Here is a 13,139-nt window from a genome sequence, read left to right as displayed (position 1 = left end):
GTTTTTCTAATCCCCAATGCTGTAAAGAAAATTCATTAGGACTGTATAATATCAGTCAGTTAAATTCTACAGCCATTCAAAGGAAATATATCAGTGGGACTCCAATACAATTTTCCTGTTACAGCTCTTGAACTGAAACAAAAAGAAATGGAACAGCAAACTACAGGTCAGACAAATTAATATTAAGGCAAGAAAGGTCAGATACTAAGAAAAAATAAGGAAGAAAGACAGCAATGAGCAAAAAATACTTCTGTTTTCTCACCACCAACACCAGTGTTCTTACAGGCAGACATCCTAGTGACTCTGTTGGTTATTCAAGTGCTTAGGCTGTATCTACATATGAGAAACCAAGAATACCCTTTTTAACGCTCCAATGAATTTTACCATCCATTCTAGAAAACAGTGTCTTCATCAGCTGCGACAAGACATATTTTATTACCTTGAATACCATAGGATTTTACTGTAAATAACAACATCTCTAGAGAACAGAAGCTTAAATTGATGTGGGAAATGATGTAATGCTACATAGATTTAGAATGAAAAGGACTTTATTTATTTATGCTACGATATGAAAAAAAAACCAAAACAGAAGGGCATTTTACAATCTTCAATTTAATTAATTTCCACAAATCTTCTTTAAATAAAAACGGAAGTTAACCTATAAATTTCTGGGATTTAATTTTATCTAGTGACAATATGCAAATTTTGTTTCAAATTATTAGAAAAATATTTCATTCACAACGTATGAATGAAGAATAACACAAAACCATGGTTAAAATAGTATTAAACAGAATTGCATTTTCTTTTAATACTCTTCTTGGAAAAAGAAAGCTGTGGAAACTTGCAGGTCAAAAGTATATTTAGGTTTTATCTTATACCCTAACAAGAGCAAAGTAAGGGACGAAATCATAAAACAGATCAGGGTAAAGAAGCCACTGCAATTCAAAGCTTTTAATCTCACTGCCTCCCAAGGACAGTGTAAAAACAGAGCTGACCTAGACAGGATGGGTCTGGATGCCACGAGCCATCTTTGCCACCCCTCTGCTCACAACAAGGATCACTCAACTTCCTCTGCCAGAAGTTTGCCTAACTCATTCTCAGAATCTTCAACAGGGACACTGCAGCATCTCTAATCCATCAGCTGCTGTGCTTCACTAATTTTACACTTAGAATGGTTTCACCAATGTCTAACTTAAACCTCCTTCACTAGAATGTAAAAAACATTATTATTCTTCTCCTGCTCCCCATAGACAAAAGGACAGTTTTGTACTTTCTTCTTTGCAACAACCTCTCATGTAATTGAATCTCAATCCAAAACCTTTTCTTCAATTGACTAATTCTTTCAAATTGTGGATTTGGGGAAAGTTTTCTAGAATGCTGACCATCCAAATCCTGGTTGATTTTCTTTGGACTTTCATGGACGTCATAGATCAACTAAAGTATGATAAGGAACTACAAGCACACTGTTAACTCCACAGCACTGTCCTTTCCATGCCAATATACACAAATGGTACCAGCCTGCTGCACTTAGAGCTTGCCGAGTGCTGCTGCTGTTCTTCATCTAAAACTGTACCTCAGCACTTTTTACTAATAAAACTGTTGAATGTGCAATAAAGACAAACATATGCCTAACTTAAAATCAATTTAACTATAAAAAGCCCTAAACCAAACCTAATTAATTTTAATTTTGTGCCCTGTTTTGTGGTGTGACTTACTATTGCCAGGTCATATCACCTAGCCAAGGCACATTATTTCTAAATGGTATTATTTCATTAGGTAAGTACTTATTAGGTTGACAGACACTTCACATACACCCATCGCAAGTTGCTGTGCAAAGTCAGGGGGCACAAAAAAACCCACTATGTGTTCATATACCTGAAGAAAGTTAAATCCATTAAATAAGAAATAAAAGGAAGTGCATTAGCTTATGAAGATAACTAGTTCTTTCTGAAAGAGGAGATAATGACTGTGAGCTATAAGCAATAGGAATGTTCTAGATCGGAGGGAATCTCTTGCTCCTTAAATCTCATATGGATTAGGTGTCATTGCTCCCCTGGCTCTTGTTAAACATTATCAGCTAAACTTGCTACACAGTGTTCCCAAGGTAGGGCTCCTGGAGCATTGAACCTAAATCATCAAAATAAAAGTGAAGTTACTATAAATTAACCATAGGTGAGTCCTTACTAAATGTTAATTTTAAACTACATTATTGAATTACATCATCCATCATTAATGAAACATCTAGCCTCTGACTACATACCCTTCACCAATTCAATGCCTATGTGATTAGGAAGAGTGATTTTTTTTTTCCACTGAAGCAATAGCTCTATTTTGATGCTTGCTCCACGTATTTTACCATCCCATATCACCATTGTTGTGACTTCAGCAGAGCGTCCTTGCTCGTCAAGGTTACCCAGGAACCCTGAGCAGATGTACTACAAAATAGAAATGTATGTATGAGATACATTCCAAGTAGGTTTGCCATTCTGTGGCACAAAGCATTTCCAACCACTTATCAACTGTAGAGTTGCTATTTGCATTTTGTAATCTATACATGAAAGCACTACAGCTGCCTTTGGCAACAAAGGAAATGCAAAACTTGCTGGAAGAAAATAAATAAAATAAAACCATTTCCTGTGGGACAATTCAAAGTCTCACCTCATCATCCTGAGACATCAGGGATTCTGTGTTGCCTCTGTTTTTTATTAATAATGCAGCAACAGTCTTTCAACCACTCTTTCATAAGAGAAGCCTTTCCTTTGGAGGTGATATGAGTCATGTGATTACCTCAGTGATCTGGAGTCAAAGGCTAAAAACTGATAGAGGTTCTCACTATCAACTAGTCTATATTTTGGCACCCAGAGAAGCAGTAATAAATGAGTGTTTATCTACTCAATGGGGAATTTCATTTCACTCTGTGCCCCCAAAGTCATTACCTGCACAATAGGAATGAGCAATGGAAATTCACAACAAAAATAAACTATTACAGGCTTACTGCTTAAACAGCATCTCAAAATCGTTTTCTGGACCAGAAGCTATAAGAGAACTTTGCTCCAAAACATAAGAAAAATTTGTTGATATGATGAAAAAAAAGGTATTTGCCTCTCCTAAGAACAGAGAAGCATTTTGTACTCCAGATAAACAGTTTTTTCTCTTCTCAGTATTGTTTTCCTTGGTGAAGAGAAACATTAAATAGACCTAATTTTCTTTTTTAGAAACCATTTCAATAAAAGTGCCACTAAGCAATATTTGTGTAAGTCTTTTTATCTAACTGAAATTTGAAAGACATTTTCTATCTTGGTGAAAAAAACTTATGTGATCAAAAGGATAAGTAATAAGAAAATATTGTTCAATTAACTTGGTATACCATTTACACTAAAGTATATTGCCAGTAAATAAAAAACCAATACTTTTGGTGTAACATCTACTCAAAATCCTGCACAAAAACTTACTCTGAATATTAATTTTTTTCTAAAATTGGCATCTTACTACAGAAGAAATAAAAATATTTGTAAATATAACAGCACTTAAAATGGTCAAAATTCATATTTTTATTCAGTATTTTTGTGGAATGTATTGGTGTATCATTTTAAAACTAAGATATTAAAAGACAGTTTCAAGCAATACCTCTCCACTGCCTCTATCTTAAAAAACTAGTTTCTCATCACTGTTATATTTGTTCAAGCATGAAAAGCATAATATTTTTCCCCTTTTTTTCACATTCTGTTGAGATATTTCAGTCTAGAAATCTGAGGTTATCTAGTCCAGTGCCGATATGACTGAAGTAACTGTGTAGTCATCCTGTGATCCTATGCGAGGAAACACAGCAAGAAAATTACGTAGTCATTAAGGGAGCAACAGAAGCCACTTACCTAAATTACTGTACAGTAATTCAAAAGAATATGAGGAGAAGAGATGCTTGAGGCTCATGCTTCTTTATTCTCTAAGCCTTGAATGTATTATCTGCCCAAACCTTGGGAAAGAGACCACCTGGTAACTCCTTTTTAAGCTTAAGTGAACAAATCAGTTTTTCTGTTTTTTCTAAAAATAATTTTTTTAACAGATAATATGGTATCTACACTTTCTTACTACTGTAAAGTGACTGAACTAATATCCTTTAATATTAAAATAAGCGAACATCCTAGCTCACCATGGGAATTTTCTGGTTTCTTAAGTCACAGGAGAAACCGGAAGTGAGGATACCATCTTTTCTCTGACCAAAGGAAAGTAATTTCTTCTAAGAACGTATTTGGTTTAATGAAAATAGTTTGTTTCCTTTTCTAAAGCCTACTGACATGGTAACCTACTCATTTTAATTTTTCCCTGCCTATAGAAAAATAAAGACCACAGAAAAGAACAGACAGCTCCAGAAAATTTGAAGTGAGAATCAGGTCCTGATCACAGAAGGTACCAGCTACATGCACAAGTTCCCCCATCTGATTGATTTCAGTCACCATGGAAAACTCACACCCTGGATTTTTCAGTCTTGCCTTCAGGTTCAGAATAGAGACAATTAAATTATTTCACATTACTCAAATTATTTCTCAGGCAATAAAATCAAGTCAATCAGGTGTTTCTCTCCAAGCATCAGTGAATAGTGCTCCCACCATGATGTTTACAGATGTCATCCTCAGCAGAGGAGAACACAACCTCTCTGCAAGTTTCAGGGAATTCCCACATCATCAGCCTCTGTTTTCTGACAGTATAGTGTGTGGAAATATTTTTTTCCCTTTTTTGTGCACATTTTTTGACTAAAGGAATAGTGGATTTCAGTCTCTAGCTATGAAGTGTGCACTTTTCATTGACCATAAAATTGCAAAAGCGTCACATTGCACCAGATCATAATTGTAATAGCCTAGAAATGTGCATATCCATGAAAAGTATCAGAATTGCTTATGAGGCCTGGCTTGTGTTTTTCAGAACTTGACTCATTTTTTTTATCAAAACTTTGCTTTTACCAATCACTGACTTGTGATTTATCAGAATATATTTATGCTTAGAATCAGCATTCTATCTCTGTGCTCTGATACTGACTATCTTAAATGGGACTTTTACTAAGTCATCAGAAAAGCTGAGGGAAATACGGAAAGGTGCAGCAGAAAGCATAAAAAGAACAGGATGGATCAGACCTCAGTATTTATTTTGTTAGTGAGCTTGAACATTTAATGTTGCTCAAAGTCTCTGAAGAAGAGCAAAAGGAGCAGAAAAAAAACTTTGATATTATTTTCTTAGCAATGATTTCAAGACACACTAATTAGTTTTCCTCTGCTAAGAAAGAGGAGTGGACAACCTAAATTTCAAAATCTTCTAATTATCTGCATGAATCAGAAGGCTGCATGCATGGAGGGCAAACACTGACATTTATTTTGTATAATAGCGCATGTCTTGAGATGAATTGCCACTGGAATATTATTCCCACTCTGCATGTCAAACATTAATATAAAATCAATATGGAGCCATGTTCCCAACATTTTTCACACACCTGTGTTACCCCCCCGGAGGGTTTTGCCACACATGGCATTTGGCTCCCCCAGGACATGGGAAGAGGCTCACTGCAATCTTCCTGCTCAGCACAGCCTCCGAGCATCGGCAATGGCTCAGCAAGACCCCGGCACCTGTGGAGGGAAAGTGCAAGGTGAGACAAAGGTGATTGGTGGTAAATTTGATGCTTTGTCAGCAAGTCCTGAAAAATAGAAAGTAAAAAGGGTATCTTCCACAATACAGATGACATCCTCATTTGAGATTATACAGTTGGACTTGCTTTGTGATGGACGCATTCCTTTCTGTCTTTAGACACGATAGGAACAAATCCACAAGAATAGTTAATCTGCAAAATATACTTAGGCTCACATAAAACTTGACATCATAAATCCCAATTTTTTTCCCTGAAAACATGATTTCCTTTTGAACTCATAGTAAATTAGCCTTCATTGCATAGCTGAACTAGTTCTCAAACCTGCTCTACACTTCACTTTACCTCATGATCAGACATTGTCAAAAACATAGTTAAACAAAATCATCACAGTTTTGAGGAAAGAAAACCTCAGAAAACCACACCACACTATTGTTTTCTTCAAATAGGATGTAGCAGATCTCCCTCCATGTCTATACTCTCCTGGAACAGACAGCTGGTTTTGAGCTCAGCATTCCAAAACTGCCAGTCTCAGAGGAGCTTTGCTTTTTCCCAGAAAATGTGCATTCCTGTGAATCACTGGCACCTTTCAAACCTGAATTTTAAAAGATGCCTATCTAAGTTAGAAGGTACCTAAGGATGCAGTTCTAACAGGTTTCTTCTGGATCTGGTATAGGCATGCCAACCTGTTTTAATGTATATAGTCAGAAAGCTACAATAGTCTATTATCCTCAATTGAAATTATGCCAGCTAAGGCCACTGCTTACTCCTTGTTGCTGATCTACTAGATCATTGCTCCTAAATATGATGACCTAGTGCTCAAAAATATACTCAAATTCCCATCTGGATTTTGTTCCTGGATATTTTGCTTTATGGAATGGAGCTTAGATTCCTTTCCTTTTTTTCCACCTCAAGTTTCCAAAGCTCAAAGCCAACATTTTTCTGAGGCCTGTGGCAGAAAACCAGAGCTAATTTTCATGACACAGATGGGAAAAAATCATAACCACAGCTCCTTACCTTCACTGGCTGCAAAAGGTACCATACTCAGTTATCACTGGCAGTATGTTAGATATACTCTAGTTCAATGAGATCAGGGAGGGGACTATTCAGAGAAGCAGCTCCTGCACACCTCCTTACTTAAGGTGAAGTGCCAAACATGATCCCAATACCATAAGAAGCACACGTGACAATTTCTATTGTGGCTTCTGCTGCTAAGACTCAATATGAAAGCTTGTTATCCTGGACCAAAATATTTGTCTATTTTTTAAAACAAGATTTTCAGAAGAAAAGGGGTCTCTCTGGAGAGGTGACAGCATGTTTGGTCTCATCTGTGGATACATACTGGCAGCAGATCCTGTATGGGGATGCCAGATGAACTCACAGCTTTGTGGGGGCCCATGTTATTTATTGCCTTCAGTTTCATAACACAACAGCTTTTAGAACCAGTAACCCTATAGACTAAGACCCTATAAACTAGGGAAAACCAAGGCAAGTTTAAAACCTACTCAATTTGTGTTGTTGAGAAATAGCACACAATATGAAGTCATGGTGCCACACACCCATTTCCTTCATGCATGAAATCTTTTGTTTTAATTGACACTGGCAATGCTTCTGAAAACAAATTGAAACTTTTCAAAAAATTTGAGAGGATCTTATGAATCAGTGCACAGACCAGTTTTTTCACCAGCCACTGACATGTGACTTTGTTCAGGATGGCTGGTAGAAGACAGTGAGTGTATATTATGGACCAATGACTAGACAGAAGTTTGGCCAAAAGAGCTTGCGATTATAAAAAGGGCCACATCTTCCATAGTCAAGAGAACCCTGTATTATAGGTGCTTATAAAAACAACCTCCAGAGAAAAAAAAATCTCATCAGAGCCCATTTTATAGGCTTTATATAAGTGAAGGACCAAACAATCCCATCCTGGAATCAAACCCATGATTTTAGACAATAAAAGCATTTCAAAACTCTTTGTTTAGACACAATTCTCCCTCAAACTTAGGCTGAAACGGCTTCCCCCACGACTTCTAAAAAACCACAGAGAATGAAATATCTCAAGCAAAAATTACTATATAATGTAGGGAATTTATAGAGAGATACTCGACATTTAATTAAGTAAAATAATCACCACATCTTTTATTAGTCAAATTTTCTGAGTACTCAAAGCTCCCAACCTAAACCCCACTTATCATGAGCTGAGAAGTTAGCTGGTTTTATTCCTAAGAGGCGTGGGAATTCCTCTGCAATCTATTGAAAATATCATTTGTCTGTGTACTGGTACTTACTCAACTAAAAGAAAGCTACTGAAAGAACCAATTCTGCTACTATTAATTTGCTACAACTTTTTTTTTCATTCATGAACAAAAAATTCTTCTATCCCAGCAAAACAGAAATACAAACCGCAGGAAACAATTCCTTCAGTCCTTGTGGAATAGGCATTAAAAGGTTCAACAAAAGTTATTATCTCAGACTGTACATTTACTATTAAATTATTGATGAGCTGCTTCTATTGTCATTTTTACTTCTGTTACCAGAAATTAAAGCAAATTTTAAATTTCTAAATACACCGTGCCTAGGAAAAAAAATCGTGTTCATAGGCACCAGCATTCTCTGCAGTCTCAAAGGAATTTTCATAATCTCACAGGTATCTTCAAGTCCTAGAATTTGCATTCTGCTTCTCGGCTCAGATTGCAGATGTTTAAAAATACATGCAACAAGACAATTCGCTTTTGGCTACACATCTAAGAGGCTCAAACATCTGAATTATTCTGTCTGAGGTCAACTACAATTTATGCGCCAAATTAGGTTGAAATCAAGCTAGGAAGAGCTAAGAAATACTAAGATCTTTGGTGTTTGGGAACTTGAGGCTATTTCTGACCAACGTGAATCATCTCAGATATTCTTCCAGGAAAAGGAGGCATTTTCAGGAACTAGATATGAAATATAAGCTTACAACTTCTGAATCTCTAGGCTTCAGTGATTTAAATTTTGCTGTGCAAACAGATATAAAATGCGGATTAGAATAGCAAAATTTTGTAACAGTGTTCCTTGGATTTTGGAATACTAGAAAACAAAGGATGCACCTGCCATCACATGCACGCTAACAAGATTTGCAATAAAGATAAAAAGACATGTTTCCCTGGGCTTTAACAATCCATATTGCTGTGCTGTTTAATATAAACAGAAAATATTTTCCAGGAACTCACATTCAAGGCTTAAAAGAGGTATACATCTAAGTGGTATAATTCCACCAAAATGTTGGATTCAATAGTAATTATATATATATATTTCAATATAATTTAGTCAGTTACCAAGACAATCGATGTTCATCCCAAAATATATGGGCTATGTTTTGCACAATTCAAAATTCTGAACTAGTAACTCAAGTAAACTTACTATTTTTACTCTAAAATAATTCCCATAAATATCTAAATGATGGAGGATATTTCATTTAACTATCTCCTGAAACTTTTCAATACAATTAAGGTAGAGCTAAAGAGAGCTAAAGTGATTTTCCTCCTCAGGGATTCATGTTTAAATAAGTTCCCAGCCCACAACCTAAAAGCAATCTTTGCATTCTATTTTCTTGGAACAGATAACACCAATATTAAAACTAGTTTTAGGAGGGGACAACTTGAAACAGAATTATCCATAAATGAAAATGCTAATTAAATTAGCATTTTTTTTCCTTTACTAAATATACTAAACTTCAAAGTCCAAGAAGGGATTTTTAAAATCTAAAGTAGCTGTCAGCCTTCAGTACTGTTAATGTCTCTCCCACTCACCAAAACCCATCCCCACCAGCTTCTGAGTCTTATCTTACTTCTTCCAGGAACTGAGGATAGAATAATGAAAGAACAGTGAGGAATGGACAAGATGCACTAGTAGATATTTATTTTAAGACTGAAGAACTCAATAGCATAATTCACTATGGGCCAGCCACATTTTTCAGAAATAAAGAGCATACTACCATAAACCTGGAATTTAAGCTTCAAATATGTTTTAATGGGCTGATTCCAAAAACACTGATGATTGCCATCAATCAAGAAGCTACAGGAAAAAAAATTACTAACAAGTAATTTCTGGTATTTTTTCTTTCCTAATTATAAAACTTTGAATAGAAAATCAAACTTTAAATAGGTTGTGTTCAGTCAAAGCCCTCTTTCTGTACCCGTGCAAAATTAAAAAGAAAAAAAAATCAATCTTATCAGGGAGAGAAAGAGTCAGAAACTATTAAATCTATCTTGTCTGACTCAAAATTATAAGTGTGACATAAAAATCTAGCTAGCCTGACACAAAATTAAGCTGTTCCTGGTTTAACTTTAAAGAACACGAACAATCTCAAATGCAATAGAGGAAACCACAGGATGCAGTTTCTAGAAGCACAAAAGTGGGACCCAAGATCCCAGTTGAATTCATTCTGTAAGCATGGAGTGCAATGATAACTATGTAACTCAACTCCTACAAGAGACTTGGAGTTGCACAAATAAGAAGACAACTCTGGTAAAAGATACAAGTTGCCTGATCACAACAGGTTCCTAATGAACACCTGTGCATTGCCTCCTTATGAAAATCAGAGCAGAGGCTGACTACTATAATTTAAGAATTTGTTTTCAGTGCAACCTTTAAAAAATACAGAAGTAAACATTGAAATAAATATCTCATTCCTGGAGAAAAAAAATCCAAGCCCCCTGACCTGCAAAAATAGTCATGCCAGTGCTGAGTATGCTTGTCCTTGACCATGGCTCAGAGCAGGCAGTCTAGGAAGATTATAAAACTAGGACATATTCCTCCCATTTTCTGATTAAACTGAAGATTTAAACTTAACTTGAATGAACAGGGTATATGATGACAGTTACATTTTACAGCCACTGTGATGTCTACCCTCCAAGAACCTCACTAATTCCATTTTTAACTTACACCTTTGTCCTCCTTAATTTCCTCTGGCACTGAGTTCCACAACTCAGCTTCACACTGCCAGGAAGGTTTTTAAAACTTGTTCTTCCTGGGCAGCAGAATGGCTCTTCTCTGGTCACCTTCTCCTCACAATGTCCTCATGTAAGCAGAGCCAAATCTGAACTAACTGTATCATAGAACAGAGAGACTTCTCTTCCTTCCCCTCCCCCTGTCCTGCCCCCCCACCCCCCTGCCAAATTCTTGTTTCAACCCATTCATCCTGTGAACACAGCAGTAAATTCCTTTTCTAAGAAACTCTCTCCTTCCAGCACACTCCTGCCAGGAGGCTTTTGACTGCTCTAGCAGTCAACCCTGCTATGTTATTTTGGTCCATGAGTCTTTCCTGAGCTATTTAAATTAAAGTTACGGCTGTATTTAAATTAACCACAGCATTTGTGAGCATTAAAATCATCATGTAGGAAAGCCCTCTGACCTGCTAGTTGTTTCCTTTACCTTGACAAATATTCAACCTGGCCAAAACTGCCACTTTATACACAGTCCCAAGAAAGCTGAAGGCTCAGCAACCCGTTCAGAAGAGTTAAAAAAACTCTCATGAGACACAGTGCATTTATCCTGAGCCCAACCAAAAATAATAAAATGAAGGAAAAGGAAATTGGTGGAGAATGATCAAGTTCAAAAATAAGACACAATTTCTTTCAATTAGATAGAACTGATGATAACTGAACCAATGGCCAAGGGAACACATTTGTCTGTATTCCACCAGATTCACTGAATCACTTAATGTGACAGGGAAGATATGATAGTTATAATGAGATGCATTTAAGAAGGGAAAAATTAAGATTGAACAGTAGAAAATAGCATCGGTCAGTGGCATTTGCTAAACTAAGAAATGCATTTGCTAAACTCTGTCAATGCACTTTACATTTCTGAGAATATTTAAAGACAAAATATAATGGAAAAAAAAACTTTAAAGAGAGAATTCCACAAGGAGGGGGCAAAAAAAATAAATAGATTTTCCAACAAGTTGCCCTCCCTCTCTTCTAAGAAAAGCTGAATAAATCTGACCTCTGCCTGAAACAACCTCTCCAGAGTTGCAAATGCTGATGGATGGCTATCATATACTCACCAGGCAGGCAGACAGTCCTGTGGAACACAGATAATTTGAGGGATGAATCAGATTAGCTCAAGTTGCTTCAAAGCCCCCTCCTCTGTCTCTGATTCTCTCCCTCCAAGGGCACTGTCTCACATGAGTGCAACATTCCAGAACAATGAAATTGGAAAAGCAGCAAAAGAAAAACTCATAGGGATGGATTAAAAAAAAAACAACAAAACAAAACAAACAAACCAAAAAAAAACCCATCTACACAGAAGCAGAACCAAGGCTGCAAAATTGCTTCCTAAATATCTCTTCCAAAAGAAACATTCAGAGAAAAAGTTAACATTTGCTCCCCACACCCTGAAAGTGCCCTGCAGTAGTACTGCCATAAATTAACACCTCCATTTCTACAGACATGTGTTAGGACCTATCACATGACCATCTAAGTGAACGATATCAAAACTGTTATCTTTTTTTCCCTTAGTGTGACTCATGCCAGCTGGACTAATCCAAATATTATTAAACATTATTAAATATATTAAGTTTGAGCTTAAATTGTGCCAGCAGGGCTAGTTCAGGAAAAGAACATAAAAATAATATTTTAATTAATTATGTTCCCAGGCTATGGTGATGGGTGCTACCCTCACTACTTACATACAGTCTCAATGGATAGGTATGTCTACCAATCCTTCTGGCAGCATTTCCACTGCTGTTGAGTGGTGCAAGATTTAAAAGGACATCCCAGAAATTCTATAATGTGCTATAAAACTTAGGAAGTATTTAAGTGCCTAGATCACCTTCCCAGGGGACTTTCCACACTTACCTGACTAAATGTCGTTGACCGTCCCTGGAAAGTGACCTGCTTTCTGTACTGACAGCAGTGTAACCCTGCTTTTATTCTGGCATCTCTTAAGAGATACTCAAAACAGCACTTACCAGGCACGGTGCTGTGGAAGACCAATTCTAGGACCAGAGGGATTATTTTACAGCAGTAAAAATCTACTGAAAATGGCTTTTGCATATTATGGTTCCTACACTGCTGCAACATTCAATATTTTTATTAATATTCTAAACTTATACCTGTATATATGTACAAATATATGTATATGTATATGTATATGTATATGTATATGTATATGTATATGTATATGTATATGTATATGTATATGTATATGTACAGCAAGCTGTAGCAATTGATGTGTTTTGCAGTTGGCTTTGCTGTTGTTGTTTTTTATGAAATAATGATGTTTATAGTCTTAGAAGCTTTTCAACAGTGACAAATACAGTATTTTAAAAAGTCAAATTGTGTACTGCATGTCAAATCTAGCATGCCTCTGGGAGGACAAATCAGCATGTGTTACACTTTCAAGTCTGCAAGCACAACTGTTAAGTATATTATGATCAACAGGAGGAATGTGGAGTATATCAAAGGGAAAAATAAAACTCCTGGTAGATAGTAACCATTTTCTTCTTTTCTGTAGGTAATACTAA

At 36.2% G+C, this 13,139-nt stretch overlaps 1 long non-coding RNA gene across 2 annotated transcripts in view; it reads right to left on the bottom strand.

Annotated features, from left to right (window-relative positions):
• Positions 1–13,139, bottom strand: part of LOC119708518 — a 78,748-nt gene that overhangs the window by 46,872 nt on the left and 18,737 nt on the right. For both annotated transcript variants that reach the window (XR_005259093.1, XR_005259094.1), the window contains one exon: positions 5,483–5,615. This is a non-coding gene — a long non-coding RNA (uncharacterized LOC119708518). The remainder of the gene's footprint in view (positions 1–5,482; positions 5,616–13,139) is intronic.

Source organism: Motacilla alba, chromosome 1A (genome assembly GCF_015832195.1).
Source record: "Motacilla alba alba isolate MOTALB_02 chromosome 1A, Motacilla_alba_V1.0_pri, whole genome shotgun sequence".
In the NCBI taxonomy this organism is placed as follows: Eukaryota; Metazoa; Chordata; class Aves; order Passeriformes; family Motacillidae; genus Motacilla; species Motacilla alba.
The sequence above is the reverse complement of the archived record's forward strand: the minus strand, read 5'-3'. Positions and strand labels throughout refer to the sequence as shown.